This window comes from Leucoraja erinacea, chromosome 8, assembly GCF_028641065.1.
Source record: "Leucoraja erinacea ecotype New England chromosome 8, Leri_hhj_1, whole genome shotgun sequence".
In the NCBI taxonomy this organism is placed as follows: Eukaryota; Metazoa; Chordata; class Chondrichthyes; order Rajiformes; family Rajidae; genus Leucoraja; species Leucoraja erinaceus.
In genome coordinates this window covers 71,517,750-71,531,240 of record NC_073384.1, presented here as the reverse complement: position 1 = coordinate 71,531,240, position 13,491 = coordinate 71,517,750, and positions in this window count along the sequence as shown.

Sequence of the window (13,491 nt, the reverse complement as noted above, 5' to 3'; positions counted from 1 at the left end):
TAAACAAAGTCTGATTGACCTGCACGATGACACGTTGGCCTGGCTCGCCTCAACGGAGAAAAATATTGTTTTAATGAAGATAACTGGTGCAGGGAACCGTTAGTTGACCTCCAGCATAATTATTAACTAAATTGCTGTATACTGCCAAACAAGATGATTATTTCCCTGAATAACTCTGACATCAATTACAGCGTTTTGTAATGGACAAAAGGCTATTAATCAAACATGAATTAACTGCAGTTTCCAATTTGGCAAAAACAAATAGCTGAATTATTAAACTGTAGTCTCATTTATTATAAATCCCAATTCCTTCTTGGTCTCTGAAAAAATGTCACTCATAGAATCATACAGCAGAGCAGGAGTCATTCATGTCATCGGCCTTGCGACAAAATTATTGTTCAATTTTTGTCCATAACCATTCACTTTCTCTTATCTTTCTGAAGGTTGCTATGGGTGATTTTACGTTGTGCCTTTACGATATTATTAATCGTCTTTACATTTAATTAAAAGTAGCTTAAATGTTCTATTTTACGGTAAAGGAACCCCTTGGAGGTTGTGACCATAATAATATGATATAATTTGGTATGCAGATTAAGATGGAGAAGATGAAATTTGATGTGTCAGCATTACTGAGTATGTTGAGTAAAGGTAACTGCAGAGGCATGAGGGAGGAGTTGGCTAAAGTTGATTGGGATGAGACCCGAGCAGGAATGACGGTGGAACATCAGTGGCAGGAGTTCCTGGGAATAATTCAGAAGATGCAGGATCTTTTCATCCCAAAGAAGGAGAAACATACTAAGGGGAGAATGAGGTGATCGTCGCTGACAAAGGAAGTCAAAGACAACATAAAAGCAAACAAGATAGTATGCCAAAGATGAGTGAAATTGGGAAGTTTTTAAATGCCAACAGAAGGCAACTTATGAAGGAATAAGGAGAGAAAGGATGAAATAGGCAGGTAAGTTAGTCCGTAACATAAAAGATGATATGGAAAGTTTTTTCAGAGATATAAAGAGTAAAAGAGAGGAAAGTGGCCATTGGACCGCTGGTAAATGAGGCTGGAGTAGGAATGGCAAACAAAGAAATAACAGACAAACTGAATAGGTTTCTGGCAACGTGCCAGGAATTCAAGACAGTCAGGGGGCAGAGGCAAGTGCAGTCGCCATTACTGAGGAGAAGGTCCTTGGGAAGTTCAAGTTTGCGTTTATTGTCACCTAACTAACTAAGGTGCAGTGGAATTTGAGTTACCATACAGCCACACTAAGTGAAAAGCAACAATACACACAGCCACAAAAATAAAATTTAACATAAACATCCACCACAGCGGAATCCACATTCCTCACTGTGTTGGAAGGCAATAAAGTTCAGTCATCTTCCTCTTTGTTCACCCGTGGTAGGGGCCATTGAACCCTCCGCAGTCGCCGCTGCCGACGGTCTGGTGTCTGCAGTCCTCGCGTCAGGATGATCAAAACTCCGGCGTCGGGACGGATTGGAACACGCGTGGCGCTCCCGAGATGGCCTCTTCTTACCAGAGACCGCGGGCTTCACGGTGTTAAAGTCCACAGGCCCCGCGGTTGGAGCTCTTCCACAGGCGATCCTCGGCAAAGGATCGCAGGCTTCGTGATGTTGAAGTCCGCGCGCCCGTGGCCTGAAGCGCCGGGTGTAGAAAGGCCGCACCACTCCACGTTGTAATGGGCCTGTCCCAACTAACCGATTTTTTTGGGTGACTACAGACGATTGCCACAAAATTTTCAATGTTGAAAAATTGTCGGCGATAGTGGTGACAATTTTTGCTGTCGTAAGTTGTGCTGTCGTAAGTTCTCGCCAGGTGTCGTAGATTAAAACTAGTCTCCGGCAGTCACCTGAAGAGTTGCCTAAGTGGGACAGGCCCATTAGGCCGCGGGGGGACGGAGATACGATACGGAAAAAAAATCGGATCTCCGTCTAAGTAAGTAAGTAAGTTTATTGGCCAAGTATTCACATACAAGGAATTTGCCTTGGTGCTCCACCCACAAGTAACAACATGACATACAGTAACAGTTACAACCGACTCAGAAAACACAAAACATTAATAATAATAAAACATTAATGATAAACCACCATTGATCAAGCATGTGAACCAACAAAATACCAGATCAAAGGGAGGCTACAGATTTTTGGCTGTTGAGTAGAGCAACTACTCGTGGATAAAAACTGTTTTTATGTCTGGCTGTGGCAGCTGTGAATGTCTGCAGTCGCCTTCCACAGGGAAGTGATTCAAAGAGTTTGTGGCCAGGGTGAGAGGGGCCAGAGATGATCTTGCCCGCTCGCTTCCTGGCCCTTGCAGTGTACAGTTCATCAATGGAGGGACGGTTGCAGCCAATAATCTTCTCTGCTGATCGGACGATTCGCTGCAGCCTCCAGGTGTCGTGCTTGGTGGCTGAGCCAAACCAGACCATGATGGAGAAGGTGAGGACAGACTCTACGATGACCGTGTAGAATTGGACCACCATTGCCTGTGGCAGATTGTGCTTCCTCAGATGTGACTGTGGTGTTGTTGATGGTGAGTGGGGTGAGGGGAGGGGGAGCTCTCCTAAAGTCTACAATCAATTCCACTGTCTTAAGAGCATTGAGGTTGTTGCTATGGTTGTTGCTATGGCACCAGGACGCCAGCTGTGACACTTCCTGGCTGGAGGCAGATTCCTCCCCATCCTGGATCAGTCCAATCAGGGTTGTGTCGTCCGCAAACTTGAGAAGCTTGACAGAGGAGTCTGTGTAGTCCATAGCATCCGACGCCTGTCCTCAAGCGGTTGAGGGTTGTCCACTGCTTTCGGGGCAGGTCCTGGCAAGCTGTCGTTGGTGTAGAGAGAGTAGAGGAAAGAAGAGAGTACGCAGCCTTGCGGTGCTCCTATGCTGAGTGTTTGCGGGTCCAAGATGTGCTTTCCCAGCCTCACATGCTGCTTCCTGTCTGTCAGGAAGTTGGTGATCCACTGACAGAGGGGTTCAGGCACAGTCAACTCGGAAAGTTTGGAGTGTAGTAGCTCTGGCACAATGGTGTTGAATGCAGAGCTAAAATCAACAATCAGGATCCTCGCATACGTCCCCTGGTTGTCTAGGTGCTGTAGGATGAACTGCAGGCCCCGATTGACTGCGTCATCCACAGATCTATTGGCCCGATATGCAAACTTCACAGGGTCCAGCAGGGAGTTTGAATTATTTTTCAGTTTGGGCAGCACAAGCCTTTCGAGTGTCTTTATGACTACAGAGGTCAGTGCGACAGGCCTGTAGTCATTAACACAAGTAATCCTTGCCTTTTTGGGTACAGGGACATTAGTGACTTTGAAGCAGGCAGGGACAGTACATGTTTGCAGGGACTGGTTAAAAATATCCGTATAGACCGGTGCCAGCTGTTTGACACAGAGCTTAAGAGTAGAGGGGGAAATATTGTCAGGTCCTGGAGATTTCCGGCTCTTTTGTCCTCTGAAAAGCCTCTCCACCTCATCTATTTTTATTGTTGATGATGGAGAAGTGATGTTGTGCAGCTCGGAGGGTGTGGGTGATTGGGTGTGAAGTGGTGATTGGAGGGTGTGTGTGTAGAAGACACCCACCCCCGTCCAATCACCTACCTCCACTGCTTTTGGGGCAGGTCCTGGCCAGGGACGTCCAGAGGAAGGTGATTGAAAAAGGTTTCCCCCAATTCCCCCCCCCCCCCCCCCCCCCTCCAACTCCCACATAAAGCAGATCAAGAAAGGTGTGAACGTGGATCAGTCACCTGGAGCAGATGGATTACACCGCAGGGTTCAGAAATAGGGAGCAATATAGATTAGGGAGGCATTGTTAGTGATCTTTCAAGCATCACTGGAGTCAGGAATGGTTCCTGAGGTTTGGAAAATCATGCTGCTTCAGGAAGGCAGCATGGCAATAGAAAGGAAATTGTAGGCAGGTTAGTTTGACCAGTAAAACGTTAGACTCCATTATTAAGAATGAGGTTTCAGGGTACTTGAAAGCACCTGATAATATAGACCAAAGTCAGCATGGTTCTGCATAGATCCTCCATCAGATCGTCACAGAGACACCATGACGAGTGTGCCTCAAGTCACGACACCCCTTTGCCACGCAAGCCCAAGAGCTGCTCTGCACAACACCGGCTGATGCTTCCAAGGCCGCCTGGGTCAAGACGAGATGGAGAGACCAGTGGAAGTCAGCAGAACCATCTAGGCTACACCAGTACATCGATGACCCCATGAATGTCCCTGGCCAGGACCTGCCCCAAAAGAAGTGGACAACCCTCAACGGCTTGAGGACAGGCATCGAACGCTATGGAGTAGCGATGAAGATGTGGGGCCTCGTGGACAGCACCTCCTGCGAGTGTGGGGACCCAACACAGACAGTGGGGCACATAGTCACCAGTTGCCCCAAACACCGGCCACTGAATGGTAAACAAAGTCTGATTGACCTGCACGATGACACGTTGGCCTGGCTCGCCTCAACGGAGAAAGATATTGTTGTAATGAAGATAACTGGTGCAGGGAACCGTTAGTTGACCTCCAGCATAATTATTAACTAAATTGCTGTATACTGCCAAACAAGATGAATATTTCCCTGAACAACTCTGATATCCATTACAGCATTTTGTAATGGACAAAAGGCTATTAATCAAATATGAATTAACTGCAGTTTCCAATTTGGCAAAAATGAATAGCTGAATTATTAAACTGTAGTCTCATTTATTATAAATCCCAATTCCTTCTTGGTCTCTGAAAAAATGTCACTCATAGAATCGTACAGCAGAGCAGGAGTCATTCATGTCATCGGCCTTGCGACAAAATTATTGTTCAATTTTTGTCCATAACCATTCACTTTCTGTTATCTTTCTGAAGGTTGCTATGGATGATTGTACGTTGTGCCTTTACAATATTATTAATCGTCTTTACATTTAATTAAAAGTAGCTTAAATGTTCTATTTTATCCGCCAACCAAGTGGGTGAAAGGTGGATAGGAAATGGGGTTGGCAGTCATGAGTCACGGAGAGTCACAGTAGCAGGCCCTTTGGCCCATCTTGCCTATGCCGAGCAAGGTCCCCATCTACACTAACACTTCCCGTGTTTAGCCCATATCCCTCTTAACCTTTCCAATCTATGTACCTGTCCAAATGTTTCTTAAATGTTGTCATAGTTTCTGCTTCAACTAACTTCTCCGGCAGCTCGTTCCATATACGACAGGCCCTTTAGTCTGTTATCTCTATGCTTCCTAGTTGCCTCTGCAACCCAAAATGCATGTCTTCTTTGTGCTTAAGATAGACACAAAATGCTGGAGTAACTCAGCGGGACAGGCAGCATCTCAGGAGAGAAAGAATGTGTGGTGTTTCGGGTCGAGAAGGTCCGAAGAAGGGTCTCGACCCGAAACGTCACCCATTCCTTCTCAACCAGCGATGCTGCCTGTCCCGCTGAGTTACTCCAACATTTTATGCCTATCTTCGGTTTAAACCAGTGTTCCTTCCTACATGCCTCATTGTGCTTCACTACTGATAGACTTGCCATGGTGTGTGTGTGTGTGTGTGTCTCTGGTTCAAAGACCTCAGGCGCAAAGACTTCCCATTGAGGTCTTCTTGATTGTAACAATTGCCATAGAGGGAGTGCAGAGACGGTTCACCAGACTGATTCCTGGGATGTCAGGACTGTCTTATGAAGAAAGACTGGATAGACTTGGTTTATACTCTCTAGAATTTAGAAGATTGAGAGGGCATCTTATGCCTTGCAAAATTCATACAGTATGTCATATGATATATTGTGTTTACCGACTTAGAAAGGGGGCAATCCTTTCTGACGAGAGAAGTTTTTTTTTTGGCCTGAATCCTGGAACTCTATGCCACAGAGGGTATTGAGCCAGTTCATTGGCTATATTTAAGGGAGTTAGATGTGGCCCTTGGCTAAGGGGATCAGGGGGTATAGGCAACGGGAATTTTGATCAGCCATGATCATATTTAATCCTTCCTAATTTCTAGTACTATGTTTCTAACAATCTTTTTTGGAAAAAGAACAATCGCTCTTAACATTCATACAGTATGTAAAATCCATTGTGCTTCTGTTATCAATTAACAGCAAATTCTCTACCTCCTATGAGCATTTCTTGGCCATGACATGATTTTTTTGAACACTTGGAAAAAAATTTGCCCTTAAAAAACGTTATCAATTAGAAATACCTCCTGCTTTGACATCTTCTGAACTTTTCCAGACAAATGTGCTTTGCTTTTTCAAGACAAATGTAAAGAAATAATAATTTAGTCTCATCCTTTTTTCTTTAGTAGGTTCAAAGACAAATGATAGTGTTTTGAAATATAATCTTTCTAACATAATTGAATACTTGGAAGAGAAGTAGTTAAGTTCAGTTTAGTTTATTGTCACGTGTACCGAGGTACAGTGAAAAGCTTTTGTTGTGTGCTAAGCAGTCAGCGGAAAGACTATCCATGATTACAATCGAGCCATTTACAGTGCATAGGTACATGATAAGGGAATAACGTTTAGTGCAAGGTGAAGCCAGCAAAGTCCGATCAAGGACAGTCCAAGGGTCACCAATGAGGTAGATAGTAGTTCAGCACTGCTCTCTGGTTGTGGTAGGATGGCACCACATGACACTGCCATCCTCTCTTCACACTCCTACCATCTGGAAGAAGGTACAGGAGCCTGAAAAACAACACCTCCAGGCTCAGGAATAGTTTCCCGACATCAGCCACCATGTTCTTGAACATCCTACACTACCTTAAACCACAACCCTGCCTCAGTACTCACCATGATGGATGTTGCACTATTGAGGTTGCTCAATGTATTTTGATTTTCATGCACTGCCATGGTCTGGTTTATTTAAAATAACTGATCATTTTTATTATAACTTGATAGTTTTTATTGGTCTTCTGTTGCATCCAAAGCTGCAGCAAAGAAGAATGCATAATTCTAGTTCATATCCGGTGTATATGACAAATAAGTAACCTTGGCTCGACATTAAATATGGAAATATTATAAACAGTGAGGAACATAATATAAATAAGTGCAAAGCAGTATATTATAGGTGGAGGGACTTTGGAGAGAGCATATCTCAAGTATTAAAATGTTACCAGAAAACAGAGAATGGACATACACAAGGAATTTCACCCAGCAAGGCATGTTCTGAAAGTGATTAAAAACATATATATGGTTTTTATTCTTTTTATAAACAGAACCAAGGAAATAATGCCAAACTTTTATTAATTACTGCTGCAAACTAAACATGGATCAAAGTGGCATGGTCTCGATTTTTGTGCCTTACCTACCATACCTGTTCTGTGAGACTCTACCCCAAAATCTACCTCACTAACTAAGTTAGTGGTCAAGTGTTCGATCATCAACCCTTGTTTAGTTTAGTTTAGTTTGGTTTGGAGGTACAACGCGGGAAAAGGCCCTTCGGCCCACCGAGTCCGCACCGACCAGCGATCCTTGTACACTTACATTATCCTAAACACACTAGAGAACAATTGACATTTAACCTACAAGCCAATTAACCTACTCACCTGTACGTCTTTGGAGTGTGGGAGGAAACCGAAGATCCCATTGAAAACCCACGCAGGTCACGGGGAGAACGTACAAATTTCCGTACAGACAGCACCCGTAGTCGGGATTGAACCCGGGTCTCTGGCGCTGTAAGACAGCAACTCTACCGCTACGCCACCAAGCCGCCCATGTGTTTCAAACATTCATTTGCCATTTCTACAAACATCCGAAGATCTTTATCTACTACATTTCAGTTTACCATAGGACAAGAAGGTGCCCATGCAGATTTTCAACATTGTTGTTAGTACGACAGGCAGAGGCCATGTCCATGTAAGATGCATTGTAGTAAAGTGGCACAGTTACTTCAATAGCATTTCACAAAATCAACACTTTCACAGGTTCGAAGTATAAAGGTAATTGACAAAGATAAGAAACTCACCTTCAGCAAGATAAACACTAAAGGGCCTGTCCCACTAAGGCGACTCTTTAGGCAACTGTCAGAGACTAGTTTTAATGGAATTCACCTACGACAACAAAAATTGTTACCACTATCGCCGAATAATTTTCAACAATTTTCAACTGTTGGGTATAAATGCAGGAATAGCAAGATGGATTCAACAGTGGCTCAATGGGAGAAGCCAGAGGGTAATGGTGGATGGCTGTTTGTCGGGTTGGAGGCAGGTAACTAGTGGGGTGCCTCAGGGATCTGTGTTGGGTCCTTTGTTGTTTGTCATGTACATCAATGATCTGGATGAAGGGGTGGTAAATTGGATTAGTAAGTATGCAGATGATACCAAGATAGGGGGTGTTATGGATAATGAAGAGGATTTCCAAAGTCTACAGAGTGATTTAGGCCAGTTGGAAAAATGGGCTGAAAGATGGCAGATGGAGTTTAATGCTGATAAATGTGAGGTGCTACACCTTGGCAGGACAAATCAAAATAGGACGTACATGGTAAATGGTAGGGAATTGAAGAATACAGTTGAACAGAGGGATCTGGGAATAACCGTGCATAGTTCCTTGAAGGTGGAATCTCATATAGATAGGGTGGTAAAGAAAGCTTTTGGTATGCTAGCCTTTATAAATCAGAGCATTGAGTATAGAAGCTGGGATGTAATGTTAAAATTGTACAAGGCATTGGTGAGACCAAATCTGGAGTATGGTGTACAATTTTGGTCGCCCAATTATAGGAAGGATGTCAACAAAATAGAGAGAGTACAGAGGAGATTTACTAGAATGTTGCCTGGGTTTCAACAACTAAGTTACAGAGATAGGTTGAATAAGTTAGGTCTTTATTCTCTGGAGCGCAGAAGGTTTAGGGGGGATTTGATAGAGGTCTTTAAAATGATGAGAGGGATAGACAGAGTTGATGTGGACAAGCTTTTCCCTTTGAGAATAGGGAAGATTCAAAAAAGAGAACATGTCTTCAGAATTAAGGGACAGAAGTTTAGGGGTAACATGAGGGGGAACTTCTTTACGCAGAGAGTGGTAGCGGTGTGGAATGAGCTTCCAGTGGAAGTGGTGGCGGCAGGTTCGTTGGTATCATTTAAAAAAAAATTGGATAGGCATATGGATGAGAAGAGAATGGAGGGTTATGGTATGAGTGCAGGCAGGTGGGACTAAGGGAAAAAAGTTGTTCGGCACGGACTTGTAGGGCCGAGGAGACCTGTTTCCGTGCTGTAATTGTTATATGGTTATATGGTTAACATGTTGAAAATTTTTAGGCAGTCGCCCAGAAATATAGCCTAAGTGGGACAGGCCCTTAAGCCTCTATTTCTGACTATCTCCAATATTCTCATCACATAGAGCCATACAGCACGTAAACAGGCCTTCAGCCCAACCTGACTATGCTGACCAAGATGTACCATTTACACCCGTCCCATCTGCCTGCGTTTCGTCCACATTCATCTAAACCTTTCCTGTCCAAATGCTTTACAAATGTTGTTATAGTGCCTGCCTCAACTACCTCATCTGACACCACGTTCCATATACCCATCACGCTCTTTACGAAAAAGTTGCCCTTCAGTTGTCCCTCTCTCACGTTGAAGTTACGTCCGCTGATTCTTGATTCCACTACTCAGGTTAAAAGACTCTGTGAGTTCACCCCATCGATTCTGCTCATGATCATGCACACCTCTAAGATCACCACCCGGCCTCCTGCGATCCAAGGAATAAAGTCCTAGACTGCCCAACCTCTCCCTATAGCTCGGCACTCAAGTCCCGCAGCATATCTTCGCTGTATAAAAAATAACTGCAGATGCTGGTTTTAATCGAAGGTGGGCACAAAATGCTGGACGCAGACGCGGAGCAACGGAGCGACAGAACACCAGCGCGCACCAAGCCAGCTCGGCCGACCAGAAGCACCAACAGACGGCGACGCGTACGAAAGCACCGCCGGGGACGCAGAGGTGGGTTAAAGGCCAGGTTAGAGCTAGCCCCACACAGGGTAGCGATTCCTCGCCTTTTCCTCGCCAACGTGCGCTCACTGGCAAACAAAATGGACGAACTCCGGCTAAGGATCACCTCCCACAACTGGATCAAGGACTGCAAAATCCTGATCTTCACGGAAACTTGGCTCAACACCGACATTCCTGACAGCGCCATCCAGCTAACGGGGCGTCATTTACTCCGAGCGGACAGGACATCAGACTCCGGTAAGACCAGAGGTGGGGGTCTGTGCATTTATGTAAATAAAGCATGGTGCACGGACTCCACCATCATCGAGAGTCACTGCTCAGCTAACCTTGAGTTCCTCTTGGTTAGATGCAGACCGTTCTATCTGCGCAGAGAGTTCACCTCCACTGTTGTGACTGCAGCCTATATCCCTCCTGATACTAATGCCAAGCTTGCAATGAAAGAGCTGCATACTTCCATTAGCAATCATCAGACGCACAACCCCGAGGCAGCCTTCATTGTTTTGTTTTTTTTTAATTTTATTTTTATTAGCAGTACAGTAAATCACATTAATACATCGCATATATCTTATTACATTATGTTGTACCACTTCATTTTTTGAGCTTTAAAAAAGATAGAAATAAAAGAAGTAAGGAAAGTAAGCAAGAATCGTGAAGGTGCAGGAAAGTGTTGGGAGAAGAGAACCCCTTAGGGAAGGAATTAGAGAAGGAAGCAAAGAAAAGAAATAAGACCCTAGAAAGAAAAGAAAAAAAAGAAGAAAGGAAAATCAATCGCTCTATTGTAACACAAAACTCCGCAAAAAAGGATATACCAACCGTGTTTTTATTAAAAATTTATTTTATACCCCCCATTACCAGGTCCTGGTAGCCTTTATGTTTTAACTTATTATTGCACCTTATGCTTGTAATAGTTCCATAAATGCAGACCACATCTTTTGGAAGTGATCTGCTTTGCCTGCTAGGAGGAGTCTCATCTCTTCCAAGTGTAGTGTTTCGAACATGTTTGAAATCCACATTTTTGTTGTTGGTATTGGAGCATTTTTCCAAAATTTAAGTATAAGCTTTTTTCCCATTATTAGCCCATAATTAAGTAAGTTCTTTTGAAACATATTTAATTCAGGGTTACCTTCCGATATTCCAAAAATGATCCATTCTACTTTGGGTAGTAGTTTTGTTTTAAATAATTTTGTAAAGATTTCAAATATTTTGTTCCAGAATTTTTGAATTTTTATACAGAAAACAAAAGAGTGCGCTATGTTAGCTTCTTGTGACTGACATTTATCACAAATGGGTGGGAAATTGGGGAAAAGTTTATTTATTTTAGTTTTTGAATAATATAGTCTATGTAATGTTTTATATTGTATTAGAGTATGTCGTACGTTGATCGAGCATTTATGCACATATAATAAGTGTTTATCCCAGCTCTCTTTTGAAATTTTTATAGCTAGTTCTTGTTACCAGTGTCTTCTAATATTATCTGTTGTAGGTATTTCTATATTCAATATAATATTATATAAGTATGATATTAGATTTGCTGATTCAGCCTTTATCTTCATGGCTTCATCTAATAAGTCTGGGGGCATATTATAATAGTCTTTTGTATATTTTTTCAGATAATCACGGATTTGAAGATATTTAAAATATTGATTATTTATCAAGTTTTATTTCAGTTGTAATTGTTGAAATGGTAATAATTTCCCTAATTCATACAGGTCTCCGAGCGTTTTGATTCCCGTTCTTTCCCATTGTGTAAATGATTTATCTATAATTGAGGGTTTAAACGAAGGGTTATTGGCTATTGGCATTAGCAGAGATAGATTTCTTAATTTTAAGTTCTGTTTTATTTGTTTCCAAGTTCTAATTGTACTATGTATCATTGGATTTTTATTATAATGTTTGTTATTCAAATTCGTTGGTGAGAGGAGAGTCGCTCCTGTATTACCAGGAGCGCAGTCCTCTCTCTCCATTATAATCCAGTCCACCTGCTGGGCAGAGTTGCCCAGCAGGTGAATCATATTTTTAATATTTACCGCCCAATTATAGTACATAAAGTTAGGGAGCGCTAGACCACCGGTCCCTTTTGGTTTACTAAGGTGTGCTCTTTGTATTCTGTGGGATTTATAATCCCTTATAAAGTTTGTGATGTCTGAGTCTAATTTTTTGAAACATTTTTTTGGAAGATATATTGGAATTGATTGAAATAAATATAGGATTTGTGGTAAAAAGATCATTTTTATAGCATTTATTCGACTTATTAAAGACATCGGCAGCGTTTTCCAGAATTTAATTAAATTGTTTAATTTCTTAAGTAAGGGGCTATAATTAGCATTAAACATACCGTGATAATTTCTAGTGATTTCAATTCCTAAGTATTTAATTTTTTCTGTAGCTATTTTAAAGGGGAATTTCAAAAGATGTGTTGAGTCTTTCGGTTTTATCGACATAATTTCACTTTTGTTCCAGTTTATTCTCTATCCTGAGAAAGATCCGAAATCCTCGATTAGGTTTAATATGTTTGGTATACTGATTTGGGGTTTTGTGATATACAGTAGTACATCGTCTGCATATAAGGATATTTTGTTATTTGAATGTTTTGTATTATAACCATAGATGTCAGGATGTGTTCTAATTTTTTCAGCTAAAGGTTCAATTACCAGAACGAATAATAGCGGTGATAATGAACACCCTTGTCTATTGCCCCTTGTTAATTGGAATTTCGTAGATAGTATATTATTAGTTAATATTCTAGCCGTGGGTTTGTTATATAATAATTTTATCCATGCGATGAAGCTCTCTCCCATTTGAAATTTTTGCAATACTTTAAACATATAATCCCATTCCACTTGATCAAACGCTTTTTCTGCGTCCAATGAAATGATAGATAACTCTTGTTCTTGAGATTTGTGAGAGTGCATTATGTTAAGCAGGTAGCCTTCATTGTTGCGGATGACTTCAATCACTCTAACCTGAAGACTGTACTCCCCAAATTCCACCAACATGTCTCCTTCCCCACTAGAGTAGACAAGACACTGGACAAAGTCTACACCAACATGGCTGAAGCTTACAAAGCCACCCCCCTCCCCCACCTTGGTCAGTCTGATCACGTCTCATTGTTCCTGCTCCCTATGTACTCCCCACTCATCAGACGGGTTAAACCAACTGTGAGGACAGTTAAAGTCTGGTCAGAGGAAGCGGACTTCACACTTCAGCAGTGTTTTGGAAACACTGACTGGAAGGCGTTTGCAGCCCAGGCCACCCTTGACTCCCACACGGACATTGATTCCTATACATCCTCTGTTCTGGACTTTATAAACTCCACCATCAATAGTGTCACCTCCCTCAAACAGGTGACCATATTCCCGAATCAGAAGCCATGGATGAACAGCGAGGTCAGGCTACTGCTGAAAGCACGGGACACCGCTTTCAGGTCAGGCGATGCTCGAGCCTACAGCTCATCCAGGGCTAACCTGAAGAGGGGCATCAAGAAGGCCAAGCACTGCCATAAGCTCAGGATTGAGGAGCACGTCAATAACAACTCCGACCCCCGACGCATGTGGCAAGGCATCCAGGCCATCACG